Source organism: Hydractinia symbiolongicarpus, chromosome 11, assembly GCF_029227915.1.
Source record: "Hydractinia symbiolongicarpus strain clone_291-10 chromosome 11, HSymV2.1, whole genome shotgun sequence".
In the NCBI taxonomy this organism is placed as follows: Eukaryota; Metazoa; Cnidaria; class Hydrozoa; order Anthoathecata; family Hydractiniidae; genus Hydractinia; species Hydractinia symbiolongicarpus.
In genome coordinates, this window is record NC_079885.1 from 19,736,803 (window position 1) to 19,749,517 (window position 12,715).

Here is a 12,715-nt window from a genome sequence, read left to right on the forward strand (position 1 = left end):
CGTGTCTCCGTGCCGCAATTGGTTAGTGCGTTCGGCTGTTAACGGAAAGGTTGGTGGTTCAAACCCACCCGGGGAAGCGATGAACTAGTATGTCCATCAGAAGATTCAGAGAGTGCTATCACTGCCTCTTATTCCTAAAGTCACGTTAACTGTAAGAGCAACGGTAGTGTTACACTTGTAGCCATGTCTACTGGCATCATCAGATGTGCTATTAAAAATAAATGAAAGTAAATGAGCCAACTTGTAAATAGGGAAACTTCAGTAAACTCATGTCTCCGTGGCGCAATTGGTTAGCGCGTTCGGCTGTTAACCGAAAGGTTGGTGGTTCAAGCCCACCCGGGGACGCAGTGAATAAATACTTCGATCAGATGAAACAGATAGTGCTACAACTGCTTATGATTCCTAATGTCACGATAATTGTAAAAGCAACGGTAGTTTTAGTCTTGAAACTACGTTTACCTGCATAGTCAGATGTGGTGTTAAAAACATTGAAATTGAATTAGCTAACTAGTAAATAGGGATATTTCAGTATGTTTCGTGTCTCCGTGCCGCAATTGGTAAGCGCGTTCGGCTGTTAACGGAAAGGTTGGTGGTTCAAGCCCAAACGGGGAAGCGATGAACAAATATGTCCATCAGAAAAATCAGAGAGTGCAATCACTGCCTCTTATTCCTAATGTCACGTTATTTGTAAGAGGAACGGGAGTGTTACTCTTGTAGCCATGTTTACTGGCATCATCAGATGTGCTATTAAAAATAAATGAAAGTAAATAAGCCAACTTTTAAATAGGGAAACTTCAGTAAGTTTCATGTCTCCGTGGCGCAATTGGTTAGCGCGTTCGGCTGTTAACCGAAAGGTTGGTGGTTCAAGCCCACCCGGGGACGCAATGAACAAATACTTCGATCAGATGAAACAGTTAGTGCTACCACTGCTTATGGTTTCCAATGTGACGATAATTGTAAAAGCAACGGTAGTTTTAGTCTTGAAACTACGTTTACCTGCATAGTCAGATGTGGTGTTAAAAACATTGAAATTGAATTAGCTAACTAGTAAATAGGGATACTTCAGTATGTTTCGTGTCTTAGTGCCGCAATTGGTTAGCGCGTTCGGCTGTTAACGGAGAGGTTGGTGGTTCAAGCCCACCCGGGGAGGCGATGAAAAAATATGTCCATAAGAAGAATCAGAGAGTGCTATCACTGCCTCTTATTCCTAATTTCACGTTAACTGTAAGAGCAACGGTAGTGTTTCTCTTGTAGCCATGTTTACTGGCATCATCAGATGTGCTATTAAAAATAAATGAAAGTAAATGAGCCAACTTGTAAATAGGGAAACTTCAGTAAGTTTCATGTCTCCGTGGCGCAATTGGCTAGCGCGTTCGGCTGTTAACCGAAAGGTTGGTGGTTCAAGCCCACCCGGGGACGCAATGAACAAATACTTCGATCAGATGAAACAGATAGTGCTACAACTGCTTATGATTCCTAATGTCACGATAATTGTAAAAGCAACGGTAGTTTTAGTCTTGAAACTACGTTTACCTGCATAGTCAGATGTGGTGTTAAAAACATTGAAATTGAATTAGCTAACTAGTAAATAGGGATATTTCAGTATGTTTCGTGTCTCCGTGCCGCAATTGGTAAGCGCGTTCGGCTGTTAACGGAAAGAATGGTGGTTTAAGCCCAAACGGGGAAGCGATGAACAAATATGTCCATCAGAAGAATCAGAGAGTGCTATCACTGCCTCTTATTCCTAATGTCACGTTATTTGTAACAGCAACGGTAGTGTTACTCTTGTAGCCATGTTTACTGGCATCATCAGATGTGCTATTAAAAATAAATGAAAGCAAATGAGCCAACTTGTATATAGGGAAACTTCAGTAAGTTTCATGTCTCCGTGGCGCAATTGGTTAGCGCGTTCGGCTGTTAACTGAAAGGTTGGTGGTTCAAGCCCACCCGGGGACGCAATGAACAAATACTTCGATCAGATGAAACAGATAGTGCTACAACTGCTTATGATTCCTAATGTCACGATAATTGTAAAGGCAACGGTAGTTTTAGTCTTGAAACTACGTTTACCTGCATAGTCAGATGTGGTGTTAAAAACATTGAAATTGAATTAGCTAACTAGTAAATAGGGATATTTCAGTATGTTTCGTGTCTCCGTGCCGCAATTGGTAAGCGCGTTCGGCAGTTAACGGAAAGAATGGTGGTTTAAGCCCAAACGGGGAAGCGATGAACAAATATGTCCATCAGAAGAATCAGAGAGTGCTATCACTGCCTCTTATTCCTAATGTCACGTTATTTGTAACAGCAATGGTAGTGTTACTCTTGTAGCCATGTTTACTGGCATCATCAGATGTGCTATTAAAAATAAATGAAAGTAAATAAGCCAACTTTTAAATAGGGAAACTTCAGTAAGTTTCATGTCTCCCTGGCGCAATTGGTTAGCGCGTTCAACTGTTAACCAAAAGGTTGGTGGTTCAAGCCCACCCGGGGACGCAATGAACAAATACTTCGATCAGATGAAACAGATAGTGCTACCACTGCTTATGATTCCTAATGTCACGATAATTGTAAAAGCAACGGTAGTTTTAGTCTTGAAACTACGTTTACCTGCATAGTCAGATGTGCTGTTAAGAACACTGAAATTGAATTAGCCTACTAGTGAATAGGGATACTTCAGTAAGTTTCGCGTCTCCGTAGCGCAATTTGTTGGCGCGTTAGGCTGTTAACGAAAAGTTTGGTGGTTCAAGCCCACCCGGGGAAGCGATGAACAAGTATGTCCATCAGAAAAATCAGAGAGTGCTATCACTGCCTCTTATTCCTAATGTCACGTTAACTGTAAGAGAAACGGTAGTGTTACTGTTGTAGCCATGTTTACTGGCATCATCAGATGTGCTATTAGAAATAAATGAAAGTAAATGAGTCAACTTGTAAATAGGGAAACTTCAGTAAGTTTCATGTCTCCGTGGCGCAATTGGTTAGCGCGTTCGGCTGTTAACCGAAAGGTTGGTGGTTCAAGCCCACCCGGGGACGCAATGAACAAATTCTTTGATCAGATGAAACAGATAGTGCTACCACTGCTTATGATTCCTAATGTCACGATAATTGTAAAAGCAACGGTAGTTTTAGTCTTGAAACTACGTTTACTTGCATAGTCAGATGTGGTGTTAAAAACATTGAAATTGAATAAGCTAACTAATAAAAAAGGGATACTTCAGTATGTTTCGTGTGTCCGTGCCGCAATTGGTTAACGCGTTCGCCTGTTAACTGAAAGGTTGGTGGATCAAGCCCACCCGGGGAAGCGATGAACAAATATGTCCATCAGAAGAATCAGAGAGTGCTATCACCGCCTCTTATCCCTAATGTCACGTTAACTCTAAAAGCAACGGTAGTGTTACTCTTGTAGCCATGTTTACTGGCATCATCAGATGTTCTATTAAAAATAAATGAAAGTAAATGAGCCAACTTGTAAATAGGGAAACTTCAGTAACTTTCATGTCTCCGTGGCGCAATTGGTTGGCGCGTTCGGCTGTTAACCGAAAGGTTGGTGGTTCAAGCCCACCCGGGGACGCAATGAACAAATACTTCCATCAGATGAAACAGATAGCGCTACCACTGCTTATGATTCCTAATGTCACGATAATTGTAAAAGCAACAGTAGTTTTAGTCTTGAAACTGCGTTTGCCTGCATAGTCAGATATGGTGTTAAAAACATTGAAATTGAATTAGCTAACTAGTAAATAGGGATACTTCAGTATGTTTCGTGCCTTCGTGTCTCAATTTGTTGGCGCGTTCGGCTGTTAACGGAAAATTTGGTGGTTCAAGCCCACCCGGGGAAGCGATGAACAAGTATGTCCATCAGAAGAATCAGAGAGTGCTATCACTGCCTCTTATTCCTAATGTCACGTTAACTGTAAAAGCAACGGTAGTGTTACTCTTGTAGCCATGTTTACTGGCATCATCAGATGTTCTATTAAAAATAAATGAAAGTAAATGAGCCAACTTGTAAATAGGGAAACTTCAGTAAGTTTCATGTCTCCGGGGCGCAATTGGTTAGCGCGTTCGGCTGTTAACCGAAAGGTTGTTGGTTCAAGCCCACCCGGGGACGCAAAGAACAAATACTTCGATCAGATGAAACAGATAGTGCTACAACTCCTTCTGATTCCTAATGTCACGATAATTGTAAAAGCAACGGTAGTTTTAGTCTTGAAACTACGTTTACCTGCATGTCAGATGTGGTGTTAAAAACATTGAAATTGAATTAGCTAACTAGTAAATAGGGATATTTCAGTATGTTTCGTGTCTCCGTGCCGCAATTGGTAAGCGCGTTCGGCTGTTAACGGAAAGGTTGGTGGTTCAAGCCCAAACGGGGAAGCGATGAACAAATATGTCCATCAGAAGAATCAGAGAGTGTTATCACTGCCTCTTATTCCTAATTTCACGTTATTTGTAAGAGCAACGGTAGTGTTACTCCTGTAGCCATGTTTACTGGCATCATCAGATGTGCTATTAAAAATAAATGAAAGTAAATGAGTCAACTTGTAAATAGGGAAACTTCAGTAAGTTTCATGTCTCCGTGGCGCAATTAGTTAGCGCGTTCGGCTGTTAACCGAAAGGTTGGTGGTTCAAGCCCACCCGGGGATGCAATGAACAAATACTTCGATCAGATGAAACAGATAGTGCTACAACTGCTTATGATTCCTAATGTCACGATAATTGTAAAAGCAACGGTAGTTTTAGTCTTGAAACTACGTTTACCTGCATAGTCAGATGTGGTGTTAAAAACATTGAAATTGAATTAGCTAACTAGTAAATAGGGATATTTCAGTATGTTTCGTGTCTCCGTGCCGCAATTGGTAAGCGCGTTCGGCTGTTAACGGAAAGGTTGGTGGTTCAAGCCCAAACGGGGAAGCGATGAACAAATATGTCCATCAGAAGAATCAGAGAGTGCTATCACTGCCTCTTATTCCTAATGTCACGTTATTTGTAAGAGCAACGGTAGTGTTACTCTTGTAGCCATGTTTACTGGCATCATCAGATGTGCTATTAAAAATAAATGAAAGTAAATAAGCCAACTTTTAAATAGGGAAACTTCAGTAAGTTTCATGTCTCCGTGGCGCAATTGGTTAGCGCGTTCGGCTGTTAACCGAAAGGTTGGTGGTTCAAGCCAACCCGGGGATGCAATGAACAAATACTTCGATCAGATGAAACAGATAGTGCTACCACTGCTTATGATTCCTAATGTCACGATAATTGTAAAAGCAACGGTACTTTTGGTCTTGAAACTGCGTTTACCTGCATAGTCAGATGTGGTGTTAAAAACATTGAAATTGAATTAGGTAACTAGTAAATAGGGATACTTTAGTATGTTTCGTGTCTCCGTGCCGCAATTGGTAAGCGCGTTCGGCTGTTAACGGAAAGGTTGGTGGTTTAAGCCCAAACGGGGAAGCGATGAACAAATATGTCCATCAGAAGAATCAGAGAGTGTTATCACTGCCTCTTATTCCTAATTTCACGTTATTTGTAAGAGCAACGGTAGTGTTACTCCTGTAGCCATGTTTACTGGCATCATCAGATGTGCTATTAAAAATAAATGAAAGTAAATGAGTCAACTTGTAAATAGGGAAACTTCAGTAAGTTTCATGTCTCCGTGGCGCAATTAGTTAGCGCGTTCGGCTGTTAACCGAAAGGTTGGTGGTTCAAGCCCACCCGGGGATGCAATGAACAAATACTTCGATCAGATGAAACAGATAGTGCTACCACTGCTTATGATTCCTAATGTCACGATAATTGTAAAAGCAACGGTACTTTTGGTCTTGAAACTGCGTTTACCTGCATAGTCAGATGTGGTGTTAAAAACATTGAAATTGAATTAGGTAACTAGTAAATAGGGATACTTTAGTATGTTTCGTGTCTCCGTGCCGCAATTGGTTAGTGCGTTCGGCTGTTAACGGAAAGGTTAGTGGTTCAAACCCACCCGGGGAAGCGATGAACAAATATGTCCATCAGAAGATTCAGAGAGTGCTATCACTGCCTCTTATTCATAATATTCACGTTAACTGTAAGAGCAACGGTAGTGTTACACTTGTAGCCATGTCTACTGGCATCATCAAATGTGCTATTAAAAATAAATGAAAGTAAATGAGCCAACTTGTAAATAGGGAAACTTCAGTAAATTCATGTCTCCGTGGCGCAATTGGTTAGCGCGTTCGGCTGTTAACCGAAAGGTTGGTGGTTCAAGCCCACCCGGGGACGCAGTGAATAAATACTTCGATCAGATGAAACAGATAGTGCTACCACTGCTTATGATTCCTAATGTCACGATAATTGTAAAAGCAACGGTAGTTTTTGTCTTGAAACTACGTTTACCTGCATAGTCAGATGTGGTGTTAAAAACATTGAAATTGAATTAGCTAACTAGTAAATAGGGATATTTCAGTATGTTTCGTGTCTCCGTGCCGCAATTGGTAAGCGCGTTCGGCTGTTAACGGAAAGGTTGGTGGTTCAAGCCCAAACGGGGAAGCGATGAACAAATATGTCCATCAGAAGAATCAGAGAGTGCTATCACTGCCTCTTATTCCTAATGTCACGTTATTTGTAAGAGCAACAGGAGTGTTACTCTTGTAGCCATGTTTACTGGCATCATCAGATGTGCTATTAAAAATAAATGAAAGTAAATAAGCCAACTTTTAAATAGGGAAACTTCAGTAAGTTTCATGTCTCCGTGGCGCAATTGGTTAGCGCGTTCGGCTGTTAACCGAAAGGTTGGTGGTTCAAGCCCAAACGGGGAAGCGATGAACAAATATGTCCATCAGAAGAATCAGAGAGTGCTATCACTGCCTCTTACTCCTAATGTCACGTTATTTGTAAGAGCAACAGGAGTGTTACTCTTGTAGCCATGTTTACTGGCATCATCAGATGTGCTATTAAAAATAAATGAAAGTAAATAAGCCAACTTTTAAATAGGGAAACTTCAGTAAGTTTCATGTCTCCGTGGCGCAATTGGTTAGCGCGTTCGGCTGTTAACCGAAAGGTTGGTGGTTCAAGCCAACCCGGGGATGCAATGAACAAATACTTCGATCAGATGAAACAGATAGTGCTACCACTGCTTATGATTCCTAATGTCACGATAATTGTAAAAGCAACGGTACTTTTGGTCTTGAAACTGCGTTTACCTGCATAGTCAGATGTGGTGTTAAAAACATTGAAATTGAATTAGGTAACTAGTAAATAGGGATACTTTAGTATGTTTCGTGTCTCCGTGCCGCAGTTGGTTAGTGAGTTCGGCTGTTAACGGCAAGGTTGGTGGTTCAAACCAACCCGGGGAAGCGATGAACAAATATGTCCATCAGAAGATTCAGAGAGTGCTATCACTGCCTCTTATTCCTAAAGTCACGTTAACTGTAAGAGCAACGGTAGTGTTACACTTGTAGCCGTGTCTACTGGCATCATCAGATGTGCTATTAAAAATAAATAAAAGTAAATGAGCCAACTTGTAAATAGGGAAACTTCAGTAAATTCATGTCTCCGTGGCGCAATTGGTTAGCGCGTTCGGCTGTTAACCGAAAGGTTGGTGGTTCAAGCCCACCCGGGGACGCAGTGAATAAATACTTCGATCAGATGAAACAGATAGTTCTACAACTGCTTATGATTCCTAATGTCACGATAATTGTAAAAGCAACGGTAGTTTTAGTCTTGAAACTACGTTTACCTGCATAGTCAGATGTGGTGTTAAAAACATTGAAATTGAATTAGCTAACTAGTAAATAGGGATATTTCAGTATGTTTCGTGTCTCCGTGCCGCAATTGGTAAGCGCGTTCGGCTGTTAACGGAAAGGTTGGTGGTTCAAGCCCAAACGGGGAAGCGATGAACAAATATGTCCATCAGAAGAATCAGAGAGTGCTATCACTGCCTCTTATTCCTAATGTCACGTTATTTGTAAGAGCAACGGGAGTGTTACTCTTGTAGCCATGTTTACTGGCATCATCAGATGTGCTATTAAAAATAAATGAAAGTAAATGAGCCAACTTTTAAATAGGGAAACTTCAGTAAGTTTCATGTCTCCGTGGCGCAATTGGTTAGCGCGTTCGGCTGTTAACCGAAAGGTTGGTGGTTCAAGCCCACCCGGGGACGCAATGAACAAATACTTCGATCAGATGAAACAGATAGTGCTACCACTGCTTATGATTCCTAATGTCACGATAATTGTAAAAGCAACGGTACTGTTAGTCTTGAAACTACGTTTACCTGGATAGTCAGATGTGGTGTTAAAAACATTGAAATTGAATTAGGTAACTAGTAAATAGGGATACTGTAGTATGTTTTGTGTCTCCGTGCCGCAATTGGTTAGCGCGTTCGGCTGTTAACGGAAAGGTTAGTGGTTCAAGCCCAAACGGGGAAGCGATGAACAAATATGTCCATCAGAAGAATCAGAGAGTGCTATCACTGCCTCTTATTCCTAAAGTCACGTTAACTGTAAGAGCAACGGTAGTGTTACACTTGTAGCCATGTCTACTGGCATCATCAGATGTGCTATTAAAAATAAATGAAAGTAAATGAGCCAACTTGTAAATAGGGAAACTTCAGTAAATTCATGTCTCCGTGGCGCAATTGGTGAGCGCGTTCGGCTGTTAACCGAGAGGTTGGTGGTTCAAGCCCACCCGGGGACGCAGTGAATAAATACTTCGATCAGATGAAACAGATAGTGCTACCACTGCTTCTGATTCCTAATGTCACGATAATTGTAAAAGCAACGGTAGTTTTAGTCTTGAAACTACGTTTACCTGCATAGTCAGATGTGCTGTTAAGAACACTGAAATTGAATTAGCTAACTAGTAAAGAGGGATACTTCAGTATGTTTCGTGCCTTCGTGTCTCAATTTTTGGCGCGTTCGGCTGTTAACGGAAAGGTTGGTGGTTCAAGCCCACCCGGGGAAGCGATGAACAAGTATGTCCATCAGAAAAATCAGAGAGTGCTATCACTGCCTCTTATTCCTAATGTCATGTTAACTGTAAGAGCAACGGTAGTGTTACTGTTGTAGCCATGTTTACTGGCATCATCAGATGTGCTAGTAGAAATAAATGAAAGTAAATGTGTCAACTTGTAAATAGGGAAACTTCAGTAAGTTTCATGTCTCCGTGCCGAAATTGGTTAGCGCGTTCGGCTGTTAACCGAAAGGTTGGTGGTTCAAGCCCACCCGGGGACGCAGTGAATAAATACTTCGATCAGATGAAACAGATAGTTCTACAACTGCTTATGATTCCTAATGTCACGATAATTGTAAAAGCAACGGTAGTTTTAGTCTTGAAACTACGTTTACCTGCATAGTCAGATGTGGTGTTAAAAACATTGAAATTGAATTAGCTAACTAGTAAATAGGGATATTTCAGTATGTTTCGTGTCTCCGTGCCGCAATTGGTAAGCGCGTTCGGCTGTTAACGGAAAGGTTGGTGGTTCAAGCCCAAACGGGGAAGCGATGAACAAATATGTCCATCAGAAGAATCAGAGAGTGCTATCACTGCCTCTTATTCCTAATGTCACGTTATTTGTAAGAGCAACGGGAGTGTTACTCTTGTAGCCATGTTTACTGGCATCATCAGATGTGCTATTAAAAATAAATGAAAGTAAATGAGCCAACTTTTAAATAGGGAAACTTCAGTAAGTTTCATGTCTCCGTGGCGCAATTGGTTAGCGCGTTCGGCTGTTAACCGAAAGGTTGGTGGTTCAAGCCCACCCGGGGACGCAATGAACAAATACTTCGATCAGATGAAACAGATAGTGCTACCACTGCTTATGATTCCTAATGTCACGATAATTGTAAAAGCAACGGTACTGTTAGTCTTGAAACTACGTTTACCTGGATAGTCAGATGTGGTGTTAAAAACATTGAAATTGAATTAGGTAACTAGTAAATAGGGATACTGTAGTATGTTTTGTGTCTCCGTGCCGCAATTGGTTAGCGCGTTCGGCTGTTAACGGAAAGGTTAGTGGTTCAAGCCCAAACGGGGAAGCGATGAACAAATATGTCCATCAGAAGAATCAGAGAGTGCTATCACTGCCTCTTATTCCTAAAGTCACGTTAACTGTAAGAGCAACGGTAGTGTTACACTTGTAGCCATGTCTACTGGCATCATCAGATGTGCTATTAAAAATAAATGAAAGTAAATGAGCCAACTTGTAAATAGGGAAACTTCAGTAAATTCATGTCTCCGTGGCGCAATTGGTTAGCGCGTTCGGCTGTTAACCGAGAGGTTGGTGGTTCAAGCCCACCCGGGGACGCAGTGAATAAATACTTCGATCAGATGAAACAGATAGTGCTACCACTGCTTCTGATTCCTAATGTCACGATAATTGTAAAAGCAACGGTAGTTTTAGTCTTGAAACTACGTTTACCTGCATAGTCAGATGTGCTGTTAAGAACACTGAAATTGAATTAGCTAACTAGTAAAGAGGGATACTTCAGTATGTTTCGTGCCTTCGTGTCTCAATTTTTGGCGCGTTCGGCTGTTAACGGAAAGGTTGGTGGTTCAAGCCCACCCGGGGAAGCGATGAACAAGTATGTCCATCAGAAAAATCAGAGAGTGCTATCACTGCCTCTTATTCCTAATGTCATGTTAACTGTAAGAGCAACGGTAGTGTTACTGTTGTAGCCATGTTTACTGGCATCATCAGATGTGCTAGTAGAAATAAATGAAAGTAAATGTGTCAACTTGTAAATAGGGAAACTTCAGTAAGTTTCATGTCTCCGTGCCGAAATTGGTTAGCGCGTTCGGCTGTTAACGGAAAGGTTGGTGGTTCAAAACCACCCTGGGACGCAATGAACAAATACTTCGATCAGATGAAACAGTTAGTGCTACCACTGCTTATGATTCCCTATGTCACGATAATTGTAAAAGCAACGGTAGTTTTAGTCTTGAAACTACGTTTACCTGCATAGTCAGATGTGGTGTTAAAATCATTGAAATTGAATTAGCTAACTAATATATAGGGATACTTCAGTATGTTTTGTGTCTTAGTGCCGCAATTGGTTAGCGCGTTTGGCTGTTAACGGAAAGGTTGGTGGTTCAAGCCCACCCGGGGAGGCGATGAACAAATATGTCCATCAGAAGAATCAGAGAGTGCTATCACTGCCTCTTATTCCTAATATCACGTTAAGTGTAAGAGCAACGGTAGTGTTACTCTTGTAGCCATGTTTACTAGCATCATCAGATGTGCTATTAAAAATAAATGAAAGTAAATGAGCCAACTTGTAAATAGGGAAACTTCAGTAAGTTTCATGTCTCCGTGGCGCAATTGGTTAGCGCGTTCGGCTGTTAACCGAAAGGTTGGTGGTTCAAGCCCACCCGGGGACGCAATGAACAAATACTTCGATCAGATGAAGCAGATAGTGCTACAACTGCTTATGATTCCTAATGTCACGATAATTGTAAAAGCAACGGTAGTTTTAGTCTTGAAACTACGTTTACCTGCATAGTCAGATGTGGTGTTAAAAACATTGAAATTGAATTAGCTAACTAGTAAATAGGGATATTTCAGTATGTTTCGTGTCTCCTTGCCGCAATTGGTAAGCGCGTTCGGCTGTTAACGGAAAGGTTGGTGGTTCAAGCCCAAACGGGGAAGCGATGAACAAATATGTCCATCAGAAGAATCAGAGAGTGCTATCACTGCCTCTTATTCCTAATGTCACGTTATTTGTAAGAGCAACGGTAGTGTAACTCTTGTAGCCATGTTTACTGGCATCATTAGATTACTATTAAAAATAAATGAAAGTAAATAAGCCAACTTGTAAATAGGGAAACTTCAGTAAGTTTCATGTCTCCGTGGCGCAATTGGTTAGCGCGTTCGGCTGTTAACCGAAAGGTTGGTGGTTCAAGCCCACCCGGGGACGCAATGAACAAATACTTCGATCAGATGAAACAGATAGTGCTACAACTGCTTATGATTCCTAATGTCACGATAATTGTAAAAGCAACGGTAGTTTTAGTCTTGAAACTACGTTTACCTGCATAGTCAGATGTGGTGTTAAAAACATTGAAATTGAATTAGCTAACTAGTAAATAGGGATATTTCAGTATGTTTCGTGTCTCCGTGCCGCAATTGGTAATGCGTTCGGCTGTTAACGGAAAGTTGGTGGTTCAAGCCCAAACGGGGAAGCGATGAACAAATATGTCTATTAGAAGAATCAGAGAGTGCTATCACTGCCTCTTATTCGTTATGTCACGTTATTTGTAAGAGCAACGGTAGTGTTACTCTTGTAGCCATGTTTACTGGCATCATCAGATGTGCTATTAAAAATAAATGAAAGTAAATAAGCCAACTTTTAAATAGGGAAACTTCAGTAAGTTTCATGTCTCCGTGGCGCAATTGGTTAGCGCGTTCGGCTGTTAACCGAAAGGTTGTTGGTTCAAGCCCACCCGGGGACGCAATGAACAAATACTTCGATCAGATGAAACAGATAGTGCTACCACTGCTTATGATTCCTAATGTCACGATAATTGTAAAAGCAACGGTAGTTTTAGTCTTGAAACTACGTTTACCTGCATAGTCAGATGTGGTGTTAAAAACATTAAAATTGAATTAGCTAACTAATAAAAAAGGGATACTTCAGTATGTTTCGTGTCTCCGTGCCGCAATTGGTTAGCGCGTTCGGCTGTTAACGGAAAGGTTGGTGGTTCAAACCCACCCGGGGAAGCGATGAACAAATATGTCCATCAGAAG

At 41.2% G+C, this 12,715-nt stretch overlaps 14 non-coding genes across 14 annotated transcripts; all 14 read left to right on the forward strand.

Annotated features, from left to right (window-relative positions):
• Positions 1 to 271: 271 nt before the first annotated feature.
• On the forward strand, positions 272 to 345 carry Trnan-guu (transfer RNA asparagine (anticodon GUU)). Its single transcript has one exon. It is a non-coding gene; the product is annotated as a tRNA-Asn (tRNA).
• Positions 346 to 808: 463 nt separating this feature from the next.
• Positions 809 to 882, forward strand: Trnan-guu (transfer RNA asparagine (anticodon GUU)). Its single transcript has one exon. It is a non-coding gene; the product is annotated as a tRNA-Asn (tRNA).
• Positions 883 to 1,345: 463 nt separating this feature from the next.
• Trnan-guu (transfer RNA asparagine (anticodon GUU)) lies at positions 1,346 to 1,419 on the forward strand. The gene has a single exon. It is a non-coding gene; the product is annotated as a tRNA-Asn (tRNA).
• A 463-nt stretch (positions 1,420 to 1,882) lies between these two features.
• On the forward strand, positions 1,883 to 1,956 carry Trnan-guu (transfer RNA asparagine (anticodon GUU)). The gene has a single exon. It is a non-coding gene; the product is annotated as a tRNA-Asn (tRNA).
• A 1,000-nt stretch (positions 1,957 to 2,956) lies between these two features.
• Positions 2,957 to 3,030, forward strand: Trnan-guu (transfer RNA asparagine (anticodon GUU)). The gene has a single exon. It is a non-coding gene; the product is annotated as a tRNA-Asn (tRNA).
• A 3,148-nt stretch (positions 3,031 to 6,178) lies between these two features.
• On the forward strand, positions 6,179 to 6,252 carry Trnan-guu (transfer RNA asparagine (anticodon GUU)). Its single transcript has one exon. It is a non-coding gene; the product is annotated as a tRNA-Asn (tRNA).
• A 1,268-nt stretch (positions 6,253 to 7,520) lies between these two features.
• Trnan-guu (transfer RNA asparagine (anticodon GUU)) lies at positions 7,521 to 7,594 on the forward strand. The gene has a single exon. It is a non-coding gene; the product is annotated as a tRNA-Asn (tRNA).
• A 463-nt stretch (positions 7,595 to 8,057) lies between these two features.
• Positions 8,058 to 8,131, forward strand: Trnan-guu (transfer RNA asparagine (anticodon GUU)). Its single transcript has one exon. It is a non-coding gene; the product is annotated as a tRNA-Asn (tRNA).
• Positions 8,132 to 8,593: 462 nt separating this feature from the next.
• Trnan-guu (transfer RNA asparagine (anticodon GUU)) lies at positions 8,594 to 8,667 on the forward strand. Its single transcript has one exon. It is a non-coding gene; the product is annotated as a tRNA-Asn (tRNA).
• Positions 8,668 to 9,666: 999 nt separating this feature from the next.
• Trnan-guu (transfer RNA asparagine (anticodon GUU)) lies at positions 9,667 to 9,740 on the forward strand. Its single transcript has one exon. It is a non-coding gene; the product is annotated as a tRNA-Asn (tRNA).
• A 462-nt stretch (positions 9,741 to 10,202) lies between these two features.
• On the forward strand, positions 10,203 to 10,276 carry Trnan-guu (transfer RNA asparagine (anticodon GUU)). The gene has a single exon. It is a non-coding gene; the product is annotated as a tRNA-Asn (tRNA).
• A 999-nt stretch (positions 10,277 to 11,275) lies between these two features.
• Trnan-guu (transfer RNA asparagine (anticodon GUU)) lies at positions 11,276 to 11,349 on the forward strand. Its single transcript has one exon. It is a non-coding gene; the product is annotated as a tRNA-Asn (tRNA).
• Positions 11,350 to 11,811: 462 nt separating this feature from the next.
• On the forward strand, positions 11,812 to 11,885 carry Trnan-guu (transfer RNA asparagine (anticodon GUU)). Its single transcript has one exon. It is a non-coding gene; the product is annotated as a tRNA-Asn (tRNA).
• Positions 11,886 to 12,346: 461 nt separating this feature from the next.
• Trnan-guu (transfer RNA asparagine (anticodon GUU)) lies at positions 12,347 to 12,420 on the forward strand. The gene has a single exon. It is a non-coding gene; the product is annotated as a tRNA-Asn (tRNA).
• The last annotated feature ends 295 nt before the right edge of the window (positions 12,421 to 12,715 follow it).